Genomic DNA, 13,963 nt, shown 5'->3' on the forward strand with positions numbered 1-13,963 from the left:
TTATCCCCACTCCCGACAAATTGGATTACATAAGAATGTATTATACAGACACAGTGAATTACAAAGTGGTATTTCTTATCCTTGAAAAAGATCAGGTCTTCTCAAGGAATTCCATCAGGGAGCTGAGGAGGGAATATCAAAGTGGATATCATCTGCTTCAAATAACAAACAGTTGGATTAAAGGTGAAGAGAGAGAAAGACTCAAGGCTGTCAAGTCCTGATACTTGTATGGATTTATCACATGCTTGCCTTCTCAGTGCCATTATATGGTGAAAAAAGCTTAACTTTTTTTATTATAGTTACACATAATTGATATAAACAGATCAAATGTATATGTTTTTAGTGGAGACCATAATAAAAAAAATCATTTATTTTTTAACGAAGGGATGAGTGGATGGTATTTCCTTTGGAGTTGAAGTTTGGACTTGGAGCAGATTGAAGAATGTATACTTTAGATGGAAAAAATAGGAGCTTTTTCTGGGGTGCAGGTCCCATTCAGTCACCAGAGAGAATATCAAGTATCAATCTTGTTGTGATCATTAGAGAAGAATTTCATATGCTCTGTCATCATTTCACGGTGTATTCCTATTTTCCACAATACTGGATTGTCAGAGTTGCCAGAATAAACAATAGTAGATTTCACCTGGGAGTTTCCTCATTTCATAGTAGATTTTGGTGTTTTGTTTTGTTTTTGTTTTTTGGAGGGGACAGGAATTATATGAAAAGCATCTCCGCTTTCCTCCGCCTACATTTTTGACATCAAAGGAGAGAGGAAAACAATGTTGGTCATTCGGAGTAATATCAGTTATTGAGACCCTAAGAATTTCTGTACATGTTTCTCTCTACCTTTTCCATGTAGCTAAAATGTGAAGCCAAGACAGAGGTCTATGGACTTCACATAACTATTTCAGAAACAAAAATGGAGAATTTTAAAAACAGTGTGAAAACTTTAAATGAAAACTCTCAGGCTGTGCAAACAAAGGCAAGGAGCCTAAGGGCTTTTTGAAGAATTCTTATTAAAAAAAAAAAAAAAAAAAAACACTATTTTACATTGCAAAGCAGATGTGTCAGAAAACAACAGCAGGTCTGTAGTTTGGGAATTCGTGGATTGATAGGACAGAAGGCAGCCCCCGTGGCTCCCCACAGAAAACTTTGTTTTCTGCAGTCAAGAGTTCTGCTTTTGGTGGGGGGGGTTGCCAGAAAACACCTTAATCTTCTTACCACATGTGGTCGTATTTCTCAGATATTTTGAGAAAGTATCAGTTAGACATATTAATAAAATACTGCCTTTGCTCTATGAAATAATGAAGTGAGTCCTGTCTTCTTGAATATTAATCTAGATTTGAAGTAGAAGAAGAAAAGTTTTGCCTTTGCAAATTTAAACATCCATATTTGCTAACAATTATTTTGGCTCTTCAAAATGAATGCAAAAATGTGTTTCTTTTGAATGTCATTTAAAAAAATTTTTATAGAATCACGGTACTAAAAAAAAAAATTTGATAAATCATTCCAATGTTTAACACCACTCACTTTCACGAAATCTCCTTTATATCTAATGCAAATCTTTCATGCTGTGTTATATTCTAACCATCTTCCTCTTACTATTCTTGTTAAGAAAAGAGTTTGGTTTCAGCGTATTTTCATATACAATTCCTTTGTTGGCCTGAAGTTATGAAGAACAAACTCAAAATGTATTTTTAATGAAATTATCATTCATGTTACTCCCTAATTACTATAATTAGATTTCTGTTCTCTTCAATTTATACAATAACAATAACCCCACCCAAAAGAAGTGCTCTAAATTCAGCAGCGGCAGCAACAAAAACTATCCTTTTGTAAGATGACTTACCTCTGTTCTCAAGTATAGAGAAAGTGTGGCTTCAGACATCAAAGACTCCATGTACATTTTTTTCTTTAAGTTCCTCATTGTTCTGTTCAAAGTGATCTGGGAGGGAAGAAGCAGAGACCACAGATCAGGGGGTGGAGAAATAACTAAAACTTAGCTGGGGACTACTTCGTCTCTCCAAGAGGAGTCATGGAGCAGGGCTGCTACAAAATGGGGATGAACGTCATTCAACAAACTCAAACCATAGTTGAGGAGAATTCAGCAAAAGGTCCACTTAGGAGCTCTGCTCCTCAATGGGCTTACAGGCCATTACTGAGCTTCCTATAGTATAATGAATGATCATCAGTGTAGATCCATCCGCATAAGAACAGTTTATGTTATATATTCTGTTCAGTACCTGAGGGCTATGTACAATACATGTTAGAAAGATTTCAAATAAATTGCTTTGATGTTTAAAGGATCAAGCTTTGGTTATCTTCCTAAAAAGCACTTACTCAAATCATTCCATTTGGGGTAAAGCTGGATAAAAATTGGGAGTCAGCAGGATGGTGCCCAGCAATCTACTTTGTCTTATATCACTTACTACTACTGCTCAGCCTAAAGCAAATCACTTAACATCTTAGAACTTCAGTTTTCCCATCTGTAAAATGGTAATCGAAATAGTACCAACCTCTTAGGTTTATTAAGCCAATTGAGATGGTACAATGTGCTGACTGAGCTCCATGCCTACCACCTAGTCATGTTCAGTAAATGTTAGTGATTTTATTTATACACCCATCATCACCATTTTGCTTATCTGTTTGACAGGCTTTTTGATAAGCTCACCCATTAGTATGATTCCAACCTCAAAAGTGAGGGGGAACAAAATTTTGAAAACACTACCAGTTTTCTAGAACATCCGAGGATCTGAAGTTTGCCAGTAATTCAAGTAAGGGTAAGGGCTGTCTTATGTCCTGTCAGTCCACATAGCCACAGTGTATGAGAGGGCGTAATTCAGCAGTGCGTGAGAGAGAGTCACATGGGCTGGTCCCACATCCGCCTGACTCCTGTGATACGTATGCGTTCCTGGTGGTGCTAGAGTGCGGAATGGGCAGTGGGGTGATCGGGACAGAAGTCACTGTAGTTGTTGTTCAGTGTTCCTGTGAAGAATGCTGCGGAGTGTTTTAGATAGTTTTCCACTAAAAAATAAACTATTTGGAATGTATCATTCAGCAGTAAACTGCCAGAATGATCTCTTACGCAGAATAGCTTATTCCCACAGAAATTCCAGATAAAAGACTTTATAGGAAATTCTTTAAAAATATATTTCAAAGTAATCAGAATTAGCAGTAATTTAATTCTTTGAGGTTTATTCATGCCTTCTTCACCCAACATTTATTAAAAACTTGCTATTTGTATGGTAAATAGAAGGTATTCTAGGGTATAAGGATATATAAGACAGGGTCCTTAATCGCAAGAGCTTCGTAGAAATGACAGGCGTGATCTGGTATCTTTCAGATAGGAGGGGAGAAAACAACAACCAAGTGCTTTTTATGGCATTTAACCTGGGTGTTGAAGACTGATTCAGCTTTGGGCCTAATAATAGTGGCCATCATTTATCAACTGCCTTTTCTGGGCATGCACTTTATGTATGTTACTTCTAATCTCTACCAAACCCCTGCAAGCTAGGTACTGTTACCCTCACTTTACAAGTGGGAAAAGGGAGGTTCAGAAGGTTGAGCTTGCCCAGAATGGTACAGCTACCGAAACTGTCTGGCTTCAATATGCTGCTTCCCATAATGCCATGTTATTTCTTCCTATAAAGGAAAGGAGAGTGGGTCAGGGTACATGCAAGAACACATTATGGAGAGAGAATAGTTACAACCAGCTTTATGGCAGTGAATGATCACTGGGCCTAGAAGAGATTAATTACCTTTGACTCAGCTGGGTGAAGAGTTAGCAAGATTAGAGATGAGAATTAAGGCTGAAGAATTTGGGCTTTAGCCTATCGTCATTTGGGAGCCACTGTTAGATTATGAAATGGGGAATTGGGTATTGATAAAGAGTATTGATGGGAAAGGAAATAGGAAGCAGGGAAACAATTTTAAAAAATATTAGAATAGGCTATTGAAGACTTGAGCTAGGAAAGCGGCATATAGGTGAAAAGGAGGACATACACATAAATACGCTGGTTGTAGACTTGCCAAGTTGATAGTGGCAACTTACTGGAGGGAGAAATGGTCTTGGATCATGTCAGAATGTTAATTACAGTGACTAGGAGAACATTTGTTCTATTGGAATTAAGAAATAGATCTGCTTGCATAAAGATGGTGAATTCAGAGGGTTTTTTTTTTTATTTTTTATTATGTCAATCACCATACATTACATCATTAGTTCTTGATGTAGTGTTCCATGATTCATTGTTTGTGCATAACACCCAGTGCTCCACGCAGAATGTGCCCTCTTTAATACCCATCACCAGGCTAACCCATCCCCCCACCCCCTCCCCTCTAGAACCCTCAGTTTGTTGTTCAGAATCCATCGTCTCTCATGGTTCGTCTCCCCCTCCGATTTCCCCCCTTCATTCTTCCTGTCCTGCTATCTTCTTCTTCTTCTTCTTTTTTTTTTTTTAACATATAATGTATTATTTGTTTCAGAGGTACAGGTCTGTGATTCAACAGTCTTGCACAATTCACAGCGCTCACCATAGCACATACCCTCCCCAATGTCTATCACCCAGCCACCCCATCCCTCCCACCCCCCACCACTCCAGCAACCCTCAGTTTGTTTCCTGAGATTAAGGAATTCAGAGTTTTCTATGTTGAGTCTGAGATGTTGGCAGGTCATTTAGAGGGAGCTGACCAGCAGGAAGGGTCCACTCTTATCCCAGTGTCATTATTTAGAATATTGTGTGATTTGTTACATTGACCTGCATTTCTAGACATTTTGGTTGGATTTGCTCTTTCCTTTGACATACGTGACAAAGCTCAAAATTTATTTTTGCCAAGTAAATCCGAGATATCTGTTTCCTGTCATTTGTTACCATCTTATAAAAACTGAGTGCAGAATTTGTGAAAATATCAGATCTTTTGAACTCTCTATTTCTGGATAAGCAGGAATTTATTGAATTCCTCCTTCCTTTGTCTTCTCAGAGTTCAGTAACTGAATTGCTTCAGTCCCTTTGGGCAGGGAATCCTGAGATCAGTACTGTATAATGAAAGGGCAGCATGGTACAGTGCCTAAGAAAATTGAGTTGATGTCAGGCACAGCTAGGTTTCAGTACCACCTTTTCTGCTAACCACTTGGTCAATATTGAGAAAGTCGTTTGCTCTTTCACACCTCATTTTTCCCCCCTCATCTGTAAAGTAGGGGTAGTAATAACAGTCTCATTGGGCTGCTGTGAAAATTAAATGAGATACAAATGTAAAGTACTTGTTAAAATGCTTGAAGCATAGTGAGCATTAAATAAATGGTACTTATTATTGTCTTTAATTTGTGTATTCATTCTCAAAATACCTTTAGTGCTTTCATTAACCTCTGTGTAATTTATTTAATTTTCTGTAGAATAAGAACTTTGTCCCAAATTATGGTCCTGAATGACTTTAGTAATTTTAAAAGCAACAGATGTTTGCTTTATGTCTACTTAGAATTAAAAATAATAATAATAATAATAATAATAATAATAATAATAATAAACAGTGTTGCTCTAGTAGTGACTCTTCTTTACCATACTGGACTAAGTACCAAAATTCTAAAGAATATTAAATCCAAGTACTATTCTCTGTGTGCACTCTTGTCATGTATGCTGTGGGGCTTCTGTACTTTGGGCTTAATATAAGATGAATGCTAGGTCTTTCTGACATCTAACAAGGTTTATACTAACAAGCAGCTCTCTGCAGAGGTACTTCTGGGAGTGATTAGAAATCATAAACTTTCCTTAAGTTTGGTTGTTTTTGTTCTTACTATATATTTGACTCAATGTTACCTACAAATTTATTTTTATCAATAAGTGTTCCTATGAAACTAGTTCTTAAATAATTTTCACTTTTTATCTTGGAAGATTCTAATTTTGTATATCAGTACTATTACATACGGAACTTAAAAAATTAGCAGACTGGAATTCAATTTAGGAAACCTAGTTACAGTTCTCTCTCTCTCTCTTTTTTTTTTACAGTTCTCTTTAATTAAAGGTAAGCTCATTAGTTGCACAAACACTTGCCCCTTCATTCAGTCTTGCCTATTGTTCTAAGCTGAAATCTTGGTCCTTTTCTTTAGACAGTCACAAAATGAGAATGGTAGAAGTTCTTTTCTTATTTTCCCCTTGGCCACACACTAAGATTCATATATAATTAGTGGGCAGCAAGAGAAGAAAGAGCAATTTAACACCTCTTCTCTCCTATACGTTGTATTTTTGTATATCCATGGAAATATCTTTCTTGTTTGAAATTCAGTGTCCAGCCCATTGCTTCCTGTTCCTATCAGCTAACTCTTAAGTTCACAAGTATTGACTGCTGCTCTGAATTCATTTGCATGTAGAGAACTAATTTATCTGTTTGGGACACCCATCCCATTCAAACCCAGGGCAGATCGGCTCTGTAAAATATCAGCCGATACCCCGAACAGACCCCATGATTCTATGGAGAGAAGTAGGGTCTATTCAAAACCACCACATTTCATTTCTGTAATACCAAAACTCATTTTCTAATACCAAATCCTGAAGTGTATGTTATAATTATTTTCTGCTAATTGAAGAGGGAGCTTCTGTCTCAGTTGGTGAGAATGGATTTGAAAAGACATAAGCAAGAGACAATGGGAAAATGGAATATTCAGGATTAGGTGATGAATTCTGTTGGAAATAGGAGACAAGGGGGAGAATGAACTCAAAGAAATGCCTGAGTTTCAAATTGTTGTACTGTTAGCTGGAATAGGGAAATCAGAGGAAAATATCACTCATGTTCAAATGCAGACAAATTTGTTTTGTTTTCAGTTTTAGGCAGTTGACTTTTTCTTATCAAAGAATAGACTCAGAACTGAGAGAGAACCAAAGAAATAAAAAAACCCCTTAGTGATCTTCAGTCTAATTCCTTCATTTTGCAGCTGGAGAAACTAGAGCAGAGAGGTTTTTACTCGAGGTTATAGAGCACCATCACAGCAGAATCGCAAATTAGAACTGCCAGTTCAAAAACTTCATGAGATTATTAGAAATGTGCAGCCAGGGTTGTTGGTTGTATTCTTAATTAGCAGAATAGGATTAAACAGCACTGATAAAACAGACCAGTTTCACCAGGAATGTGTGGCGTCCAGAAATTTCTTAGAAGAGACCCAGACATATCAGTGGCATTACAACTTGTTGCCACTTTACACTGAAAAATGTCCAACTCTTTGATCTATAACTCATTTTGAGATTAAAATGCTCATCGGCCAACTCTGTTTGCTTATAACATTTTTTGCCCTTCCAGTAAATACTGAGCTACTCCTATAAAACTTATTCTAGAAATGAGGAAGAGGAGCTTCTGGCATTTGTAACTCAGAACCTGAAAATCATTTTGATTATCTCCCTTTTCTGGGACTTGGTATCACAATTCCTAAGTAAACCAATATTATATACAACTTTCAGTTTTTTAATGCTTCCTCTTTGTAAGTTTTGTTATAAATTACTTATCCCTTATGATTAGAAAATTTTCTTAAGCTTTCCCTCCAGGTCTCTCATCAGAAGGTATTTATAATTTCCATTGCATGATGGCTTTGGTATGTATGCCTGTTCTGCCTCTTCTTAGGGCTATCAGGTGAAACCCCTGCTTTTTTTTTTTACGATTTTATTTATTTATTTGACAGAGCGAGAGAGCACAAGCAGGGGGATCAGTAGAAGGAGAGGGAGAAGCAGGCTTCCACTGAGCAGGGAGCCCAATGCGGGGCTCCATCCCAGGACCCTGGGATCGTGACCTGAGCCAAAGGCAGACACTTAACCATCTGAGCCACCCAGGTGCCCCTGAATCCCGCTTTTTATCTGGAGTCTTGTTTCTATAGCTGGCTGATGTCCTAGGGGCGAGCTGAAGCTCTGGGTAGTTAGGTTGGATGCCCAGTGTGAAGGGGAGGAGGGCAGCAGGGTGACAGGGTGGGCAAGAGTAGCATGTATTATAAAATATAAAATTGGTGCAGAGGAAAGAAGAAAAACTTGCCATTCACACCTGGCTTTCAGTCTTGGTTCAGCCATTTTCTAGATGTGCAGCTTGGTCAAATTATGTCACACTTTCTGACCCTTGGTTTGCCTAACATCAAATCATAGAGATGATGTGAGGATTAAGTGAGAGAGGACATAGATAAATTGTTTTGCACAGTACATGGTATATTTTCTATGCATATCTCCCTGGTCTTCCCCCCTCTATAAGATCATACCTACTACTCTGTTTTACTTTATCAATTTTTTTTCATCCAACAAGAAGCCATAACTTTATTAATGATAGAAACAGTACAAATTTCAAACCAAGCTGCAGTTATTCTTTTGAAACACCAAAAAAAGTCCTCGTTTTCAGATGGTTACATTGTTAATTCCATAATAGCATTTACAATATCATTACTGTTGTTCTTCAGGGCTTGGACTGCCTTTGCTCTTGCCACATTTGCTTGTGACATGACCAATTCTATGTCCTTAACCTCTACACCGGTTTCATCAACCTCTTCTTCTTCACTCTCCTCTTGTACAGTTGGAGTCTGTGTGTTTTCTTGAATGTTTGAGACAGCTTCACCTTGAACTTTCAATTTCTCAGCAGCTGCTAGTTGTGCTTGCTGAGATAAATCCTCGATCTTGGCTTCCCCCAAAACTATGTAGGTATCTGAAGCTGGGCTCTTGTAGACATCTGGTTTTATGATGACAAAGAGGATATTCTTAGATTTCCGGATAGTGACTCTTGTAACCCCTGTAACCTGTCAAAGACCCAGTTTGGACATAGCCTTCCGTGCCTTCTTTTCACTCCGGCTCTGTTTTGCTTTACTGACTGGTTCTTCATCGATTTCAGCAGCTGCTGCCAGCTGGGCCTGTTGTGTGGTTGCCTGTGTGGAATCCTGTTCCTCAAGCTCTGGTACTGATTCATCACTGTCAGATTCTGTTCCAGACCCTGTCTCAGCCTGGGGCTGTGGCAACTCCTGCTCTGTAGCAGGGACGGTTTCTGTGGCTTCACCAGGCATTTTGTGAGGGGAACATGGAACCAAGATGGCGGCAGAAAGAGAGCGAGTGAGAGCGTGACCCACGCCTGTTGCAGAAGGAACTACTTTATCAATTTTAATTGCCACGCTCAGATATCTGAACTGACCTCTAGGTGTTGCTACCTCAATTTCTGAATCTTTTGGTGATTATTAAAAAATATAAGGCTTAATTTACTTTGATGTGTAATGTGCACACCATCATAATATTTAGTTGGGTCTTTTATTTTTTTTCCATCTCTTCTCCCGTGACTAATTTAGTTCATGAAAATAATTTTTATATTCTAAGTCCTTCATTACCACTTTTAAAGTACTTGTATATCCAACACACTTTCCTGCTGGTTATGGTTATTTTTCACCTGCTCTGTTTTGTTGACTTTTTATTCTTCTTTTGTCTGTCTTTTTTTTTTTAAGATTTTATTTATTTATTTGAGAGAGAGAATGAGATAGAGAGCATGAGAGGGGGGAGGGTCAGAGGGAGAAGCAGACTCCCCCGCTGAGCAGGGAGCCCAATGTGGGACTCGATCCCAGGACTCCAGGATCATGACCTGAGCAGTCGCTTAACCAACTGAGCCACCCAAGCGCCCTTGTCTGTCTTTGTTATGTTTTAGTTTATGGATATTTTTCAGGGTTAGCACTTGTGGAACAGGGCTGTTATAGTCAGTAAAATTCAACGTTACTACATCTCACTTTCTAGACAGAGAATCAACTATTCACATCATTATGTACAATTGTTGAGTGCTTGACTGAGTGAAAATCTCTTTCTGATCATGCTTGCAGGTATTTCTTTAATGTCTCATGAATGTGCAGGTTGGTTGAAAGTGCAGTGCTTCTACTTGAAAGTAGATAAGTAAGCATTAGTATGGTAATGTATTATTCGTTATTTTCTGAACAGAGAAGGTATGGCTCAGATGTGTGTGGCGGGAAAATGCTAGCATGAGATTGTATGGTTTACTGCAGACAAATCTGTAGCACAGGTAATATACCCAGAGCTGACTGTAAATTCGAAAACCTCTTAGATTCAGAGTTATTGTTTCTTGTAGAGAGTCTTCCTCTTACTACAAAAACCGATTGCATTAAAATTATGATCTTTAAGAAATACAATCCTTGGGTGATAAAGCCTTTTCCCCTCCCAGTTGATAAAGCATCATGCCATGAAACATGTCTGTGGTTTCTAATTGTGTGGCCTGTATTAATAATGTATGCTGGGGCACCTGGGTGGCTCAGTCGTTAGGCGTCTGCCTTCAGCTCAGGTCATGATCCCAGGGTCCTGGGATCGAGCCCCGCATTGGGCTCCCTGCTCCACGGGAGGCCTGCTTCTCCCTCTCCCACTCCCCTTGCTTGTGTTCCCTCTCTCGCTCTGTCTCTCTCTGTCAAATAAATAAATAAAATCTTTAAAAAAAAATGTATGATGATACACATGGCCTCAAATAATGTGATTTATTTCCCCTTAAAAAAAAAAAAGCCAAACAACAATTATAACCAGATTGGTACAACATAACCTCAAGCAGTAGTTTTCAACATTGGCTGCACATTATAATCACCTGGGGAACAGTTAAAAAAAAAAAAAAAGATCGTGGTGTCCAGATCAATTAAACCAGAATCTCTGGGTTTGGGACCCAGGTATTGGCTTTTTTTTTTTTTTTTTTTTTTAAGTTCTCCAGATTTTCCACTCTTCAGCCAAGAACCACTGACCTTAAAGCATGTCTACTAAATAACAGCCTGTGGATGGTCCAAGTACCTAACGTAGCCTCTCCTGGTTGGAACATGACACCCTTTTCAGTACTGCCAAAATGTATGTTCCTGTCTGCAAGTGTCCCCAGGCAATCTATAGTAAAAATTCAATGTCTTCATGATAATAAATTTGTATAATTCTCTGGCTGTCCTGATGAGCAATAAGAAAATGTCAAAAATTATATTTTATCCTTGCTCTCTTTCTCCATAAGTGTTGGCATTCCTCCATTTGCCATTGACTTAACGTTCAATTTTTCTCTTCACTGTTTTTCTTGGGTGACATTGGGAATTTTTACCATCTGATGAAGGCAGATGTATTTTCAAATAAAAATGTCTTAAGCATTTGTTCTTCCTACTACTCCATTCTTTGGCAGAATATTCATATAGTTGATAAATAGTTTGCTTTCTTTAAGTACCTTTTCATATAATCTTTGTAGCGTGTTTCGTGGGTATTTTAACCTAGTTTTATGGTTTTTTGTGAAATAGGTATTTTCTAAATATGTTATGCTGAATTTAACTGTTAAATAAGCGGTTGTACCGTATGCCTTTAAAATGATGATGACATCTCACATTTTAGGGTAACACTTTCATCCTGGAAGATTTCAAAGCACACTGCAAATGGTTACAAATTATACAGTGAAGCAGTCACCGCTGTAGAGTGAAGCATGGCAGCTGCTTAACAGCTCCCTGCAACACAGCAGGTTAGGGTAGGAAGTGAAGAACAATACTGGATTCACTTGAAAAAATTGCTAGGGGGGTGAGGTAAGCAGAATGTAATTACCTAAGTTGGAATTTATCCAGGACATAAGGCTAACACCTCCAGTCTTAGAAGAGAAAGCTCTGATTCTTTAATAACCATGTACTTGCTTTCTACTTATCAGAATTGTAAGGGTGCTTCTGCCCTCTTCAAACCACTCGCGTATGCTCTAGCAGTGCTCCAACTGAGACTTAAAATGTAAAAACAAAAATAACAAAAGGTCTTTTGCAAAACCCACACGTTTGTACTAACTCAGAGATGATAGGTAAGTGTCTATTTGCATGCCATCTTTGGCTCATAATGGCTGTTTTGGGAACCTACTTTAAGGCCATATTCAGGATTAAAAAAGAAGTCCACGGTAGATTAGTGCTGTCTGCACAGGAATGGGAAAAGTAGCGCTTACAGGTGTGCTGTATTTTTGTCAAACTGGCACTCGGGCGTAGTGGCTGCTTTCCTGGAACGATTTAGTGATTACTCTTAAATTCTTTTCAAGCCTTCTGATTTTTTTAAATTACCACTGTAGACATAGTTAATTTTCATGAGAAAATTTTAGGAGAAAGGGACATCAACCATTTTTTTTCTTTAATTTTTATTTATTTGACAGAGAGAGAGAGACAGCGAGAGAGGGAACACAAGCAGGGGGAGTGGGAGAGGGAGAAGCAGGCTTCCCGCGGAGCAGGGAGCCCGATGTGGGGCTCGATCCCAGGACCCCGGGATCATGACCTGAGCCAAAGGCAGATGCTCAACGACTGAGCCACCTAGGCGCCCCTCGACCATTTTTTAGTAACCATCATTAAAGAGTTTAGATATAAAAAGATATGCTTTAGGTTAAAAATCTCAAAAAACATCCAGCAAAGGAAGCAATTTGATGTTAGGTTGGGTTTTCATGGGGGAAGTAATCCAGTCGGTGTCTAGGGGGGAGCAAATAGGAATTCAGGCCAGGAACACAAGAGAACATTCCTAAATCAAGGTGAAAATTGGAAATCAGAATTTGGTTTGTTCGATGAACCGTACGTTAATAGGGCCAGGCAAAAACCATGGGCCCCAGGTCTAAGAGCAGCACCAGGGATAGCTCCCAGTGAAGGTGGCTTCTCCTTGGTTCTTTGGTTCCTTCCTATTCAGCCCTGCCCCTCAGTCCAGCATATCCAGCTCTGTGGCTTAGTAGTGTCTATAAAATCGGGGAAATGGATCCTTTCATCCTGTTAATTTCAATATTAGTAATGAGTCTATATTATGAGTGAGGTAGTGCATAATTCATTTCACAGATCTTATTTAATACACACAGTCTTTTGTGTTAGGTATTAAACTCACATTTGTATATGAGAAGAGGAAGATAAGTAATTTTCCCATAGTCACATTTCAGAGAGAGGGTGGAACCATGAATCAAAAATTTGATCTGTCTGGCTCCAAAGTTTTTGCTCCTGAACCTCTACCACAGAGTTACATGACAATAAGATCATTTGGGTGGCACTTGCTTCTATAAAGCAGGATGACCCTAGGGACATTCTGGCAGTTTTAACGCACAGTTGAGAAGGAGGTTTAAAATGCTTCTAGTAACAGGGTAGGGCATGGGTAATTTATTTGTTCTTCTTTGCTTCAAAATCATACTGATAGAATTGGTAGAACTTACAGAGAGGTTTTTTGCGGTTCCTCCTTTTGACATGATAGAAGCATTCAAGCAGAAGAACCATGTGTCACCTTGTTTAGAGAGTTCCTATGTTTCTGTGAATTTGGTGAAAGTGACCTGTAAGTTCCTTTAAATAAGGTCTGTGATTATTTTGATTCTAGGTCCTGTATCTTGTTGTATTCCCTATTTTATTTCTCCCAATATACACTGGTATGAATTACTGTAAAACACCTCGTTACGTTCTGATTTAGATAATACGGAACCTTAAGCTTGCTTTTTCAAATGCCCATGCATCTGATATAAAAACCAAGTATTTAGAAATACAGTAGTGTGCACTGGGCAGTTGATTTCCTTTCTATTCTTAGGAATTTCCAGGGAGGAACTCTAAACTGCTTTTGGTTATTTGTCCAACTCAGTAAAACAGCTTGGTCTAAGCAATCTTTTAAAGCTTTAAATAGGATAATAAAATATCCTTTTCATTTGACAAAAGCCCACATGGGGGAAAAAACAGCGTATTTAGTTGTCTAAAATTTAAAGTAATTTTAATATTTATAAAACAGGAATGAAAATTGAATTTTACATCTAGGCTTTGTAAGACCAGTTTATGCCTGAACAAATTCAAATATTCAGGTTATAAAATTCCTAAAACTGCCTTATAATGGAAGAACTGACAGACCTTTACTTATAATGCTATTATATATCACTTTTAAAGACTGCAGGTTATCTATTACCTTACTTTTATGACAGAAAAATAGTATTCTGTCCTTGTAAGAACAATATAGTAACATGACTGGGAAAGTTGAGGAAAGCTTATGGATAA

The 13,963-nt window shown here is 38.2% G+C and overlaps 1 protein-coding gene and 1 pseudogene across 12 annotated transcripts in view; one reads left to right on the top strand and one right to left on the bottom strand.

The window, feature by feature from the left end:
- QTMAN (queuosine-tRNA mannosyltransferase) overlaps positions 1 to 13,963 on the top strand; it is a 449,054-nt gene that overhangs the window by 199,350 nt on the left and 235,741 nt on the right. The gene's annotated exons all lie outside the window — the stretch shown is intronic.
- Positions 8,253 to 9,057, bottom strand: LOC114224567 (nascent polypeptide-associated complex subunit alpha pseudogene; annotated as a pseudogene).

The sequence above is a fragment of the Eumetopias jubatus genome, unplaced genomic scaffold (genome assembly GCF_037043125.1).
Source record: "Eumetopias jubatus isolate StellerSeaLion01/CBP00866 unplaced genomic scaffold, mEumJub1_p1.0 scaffold_3, whole genome shotgun sequence".
NCBI classification, from domain to species: Eukaryota; Metazoa; Chordata; class Mammalia; order Carnivora; family Otariidae; genus Eumetopias; species Eumetopias jubatus.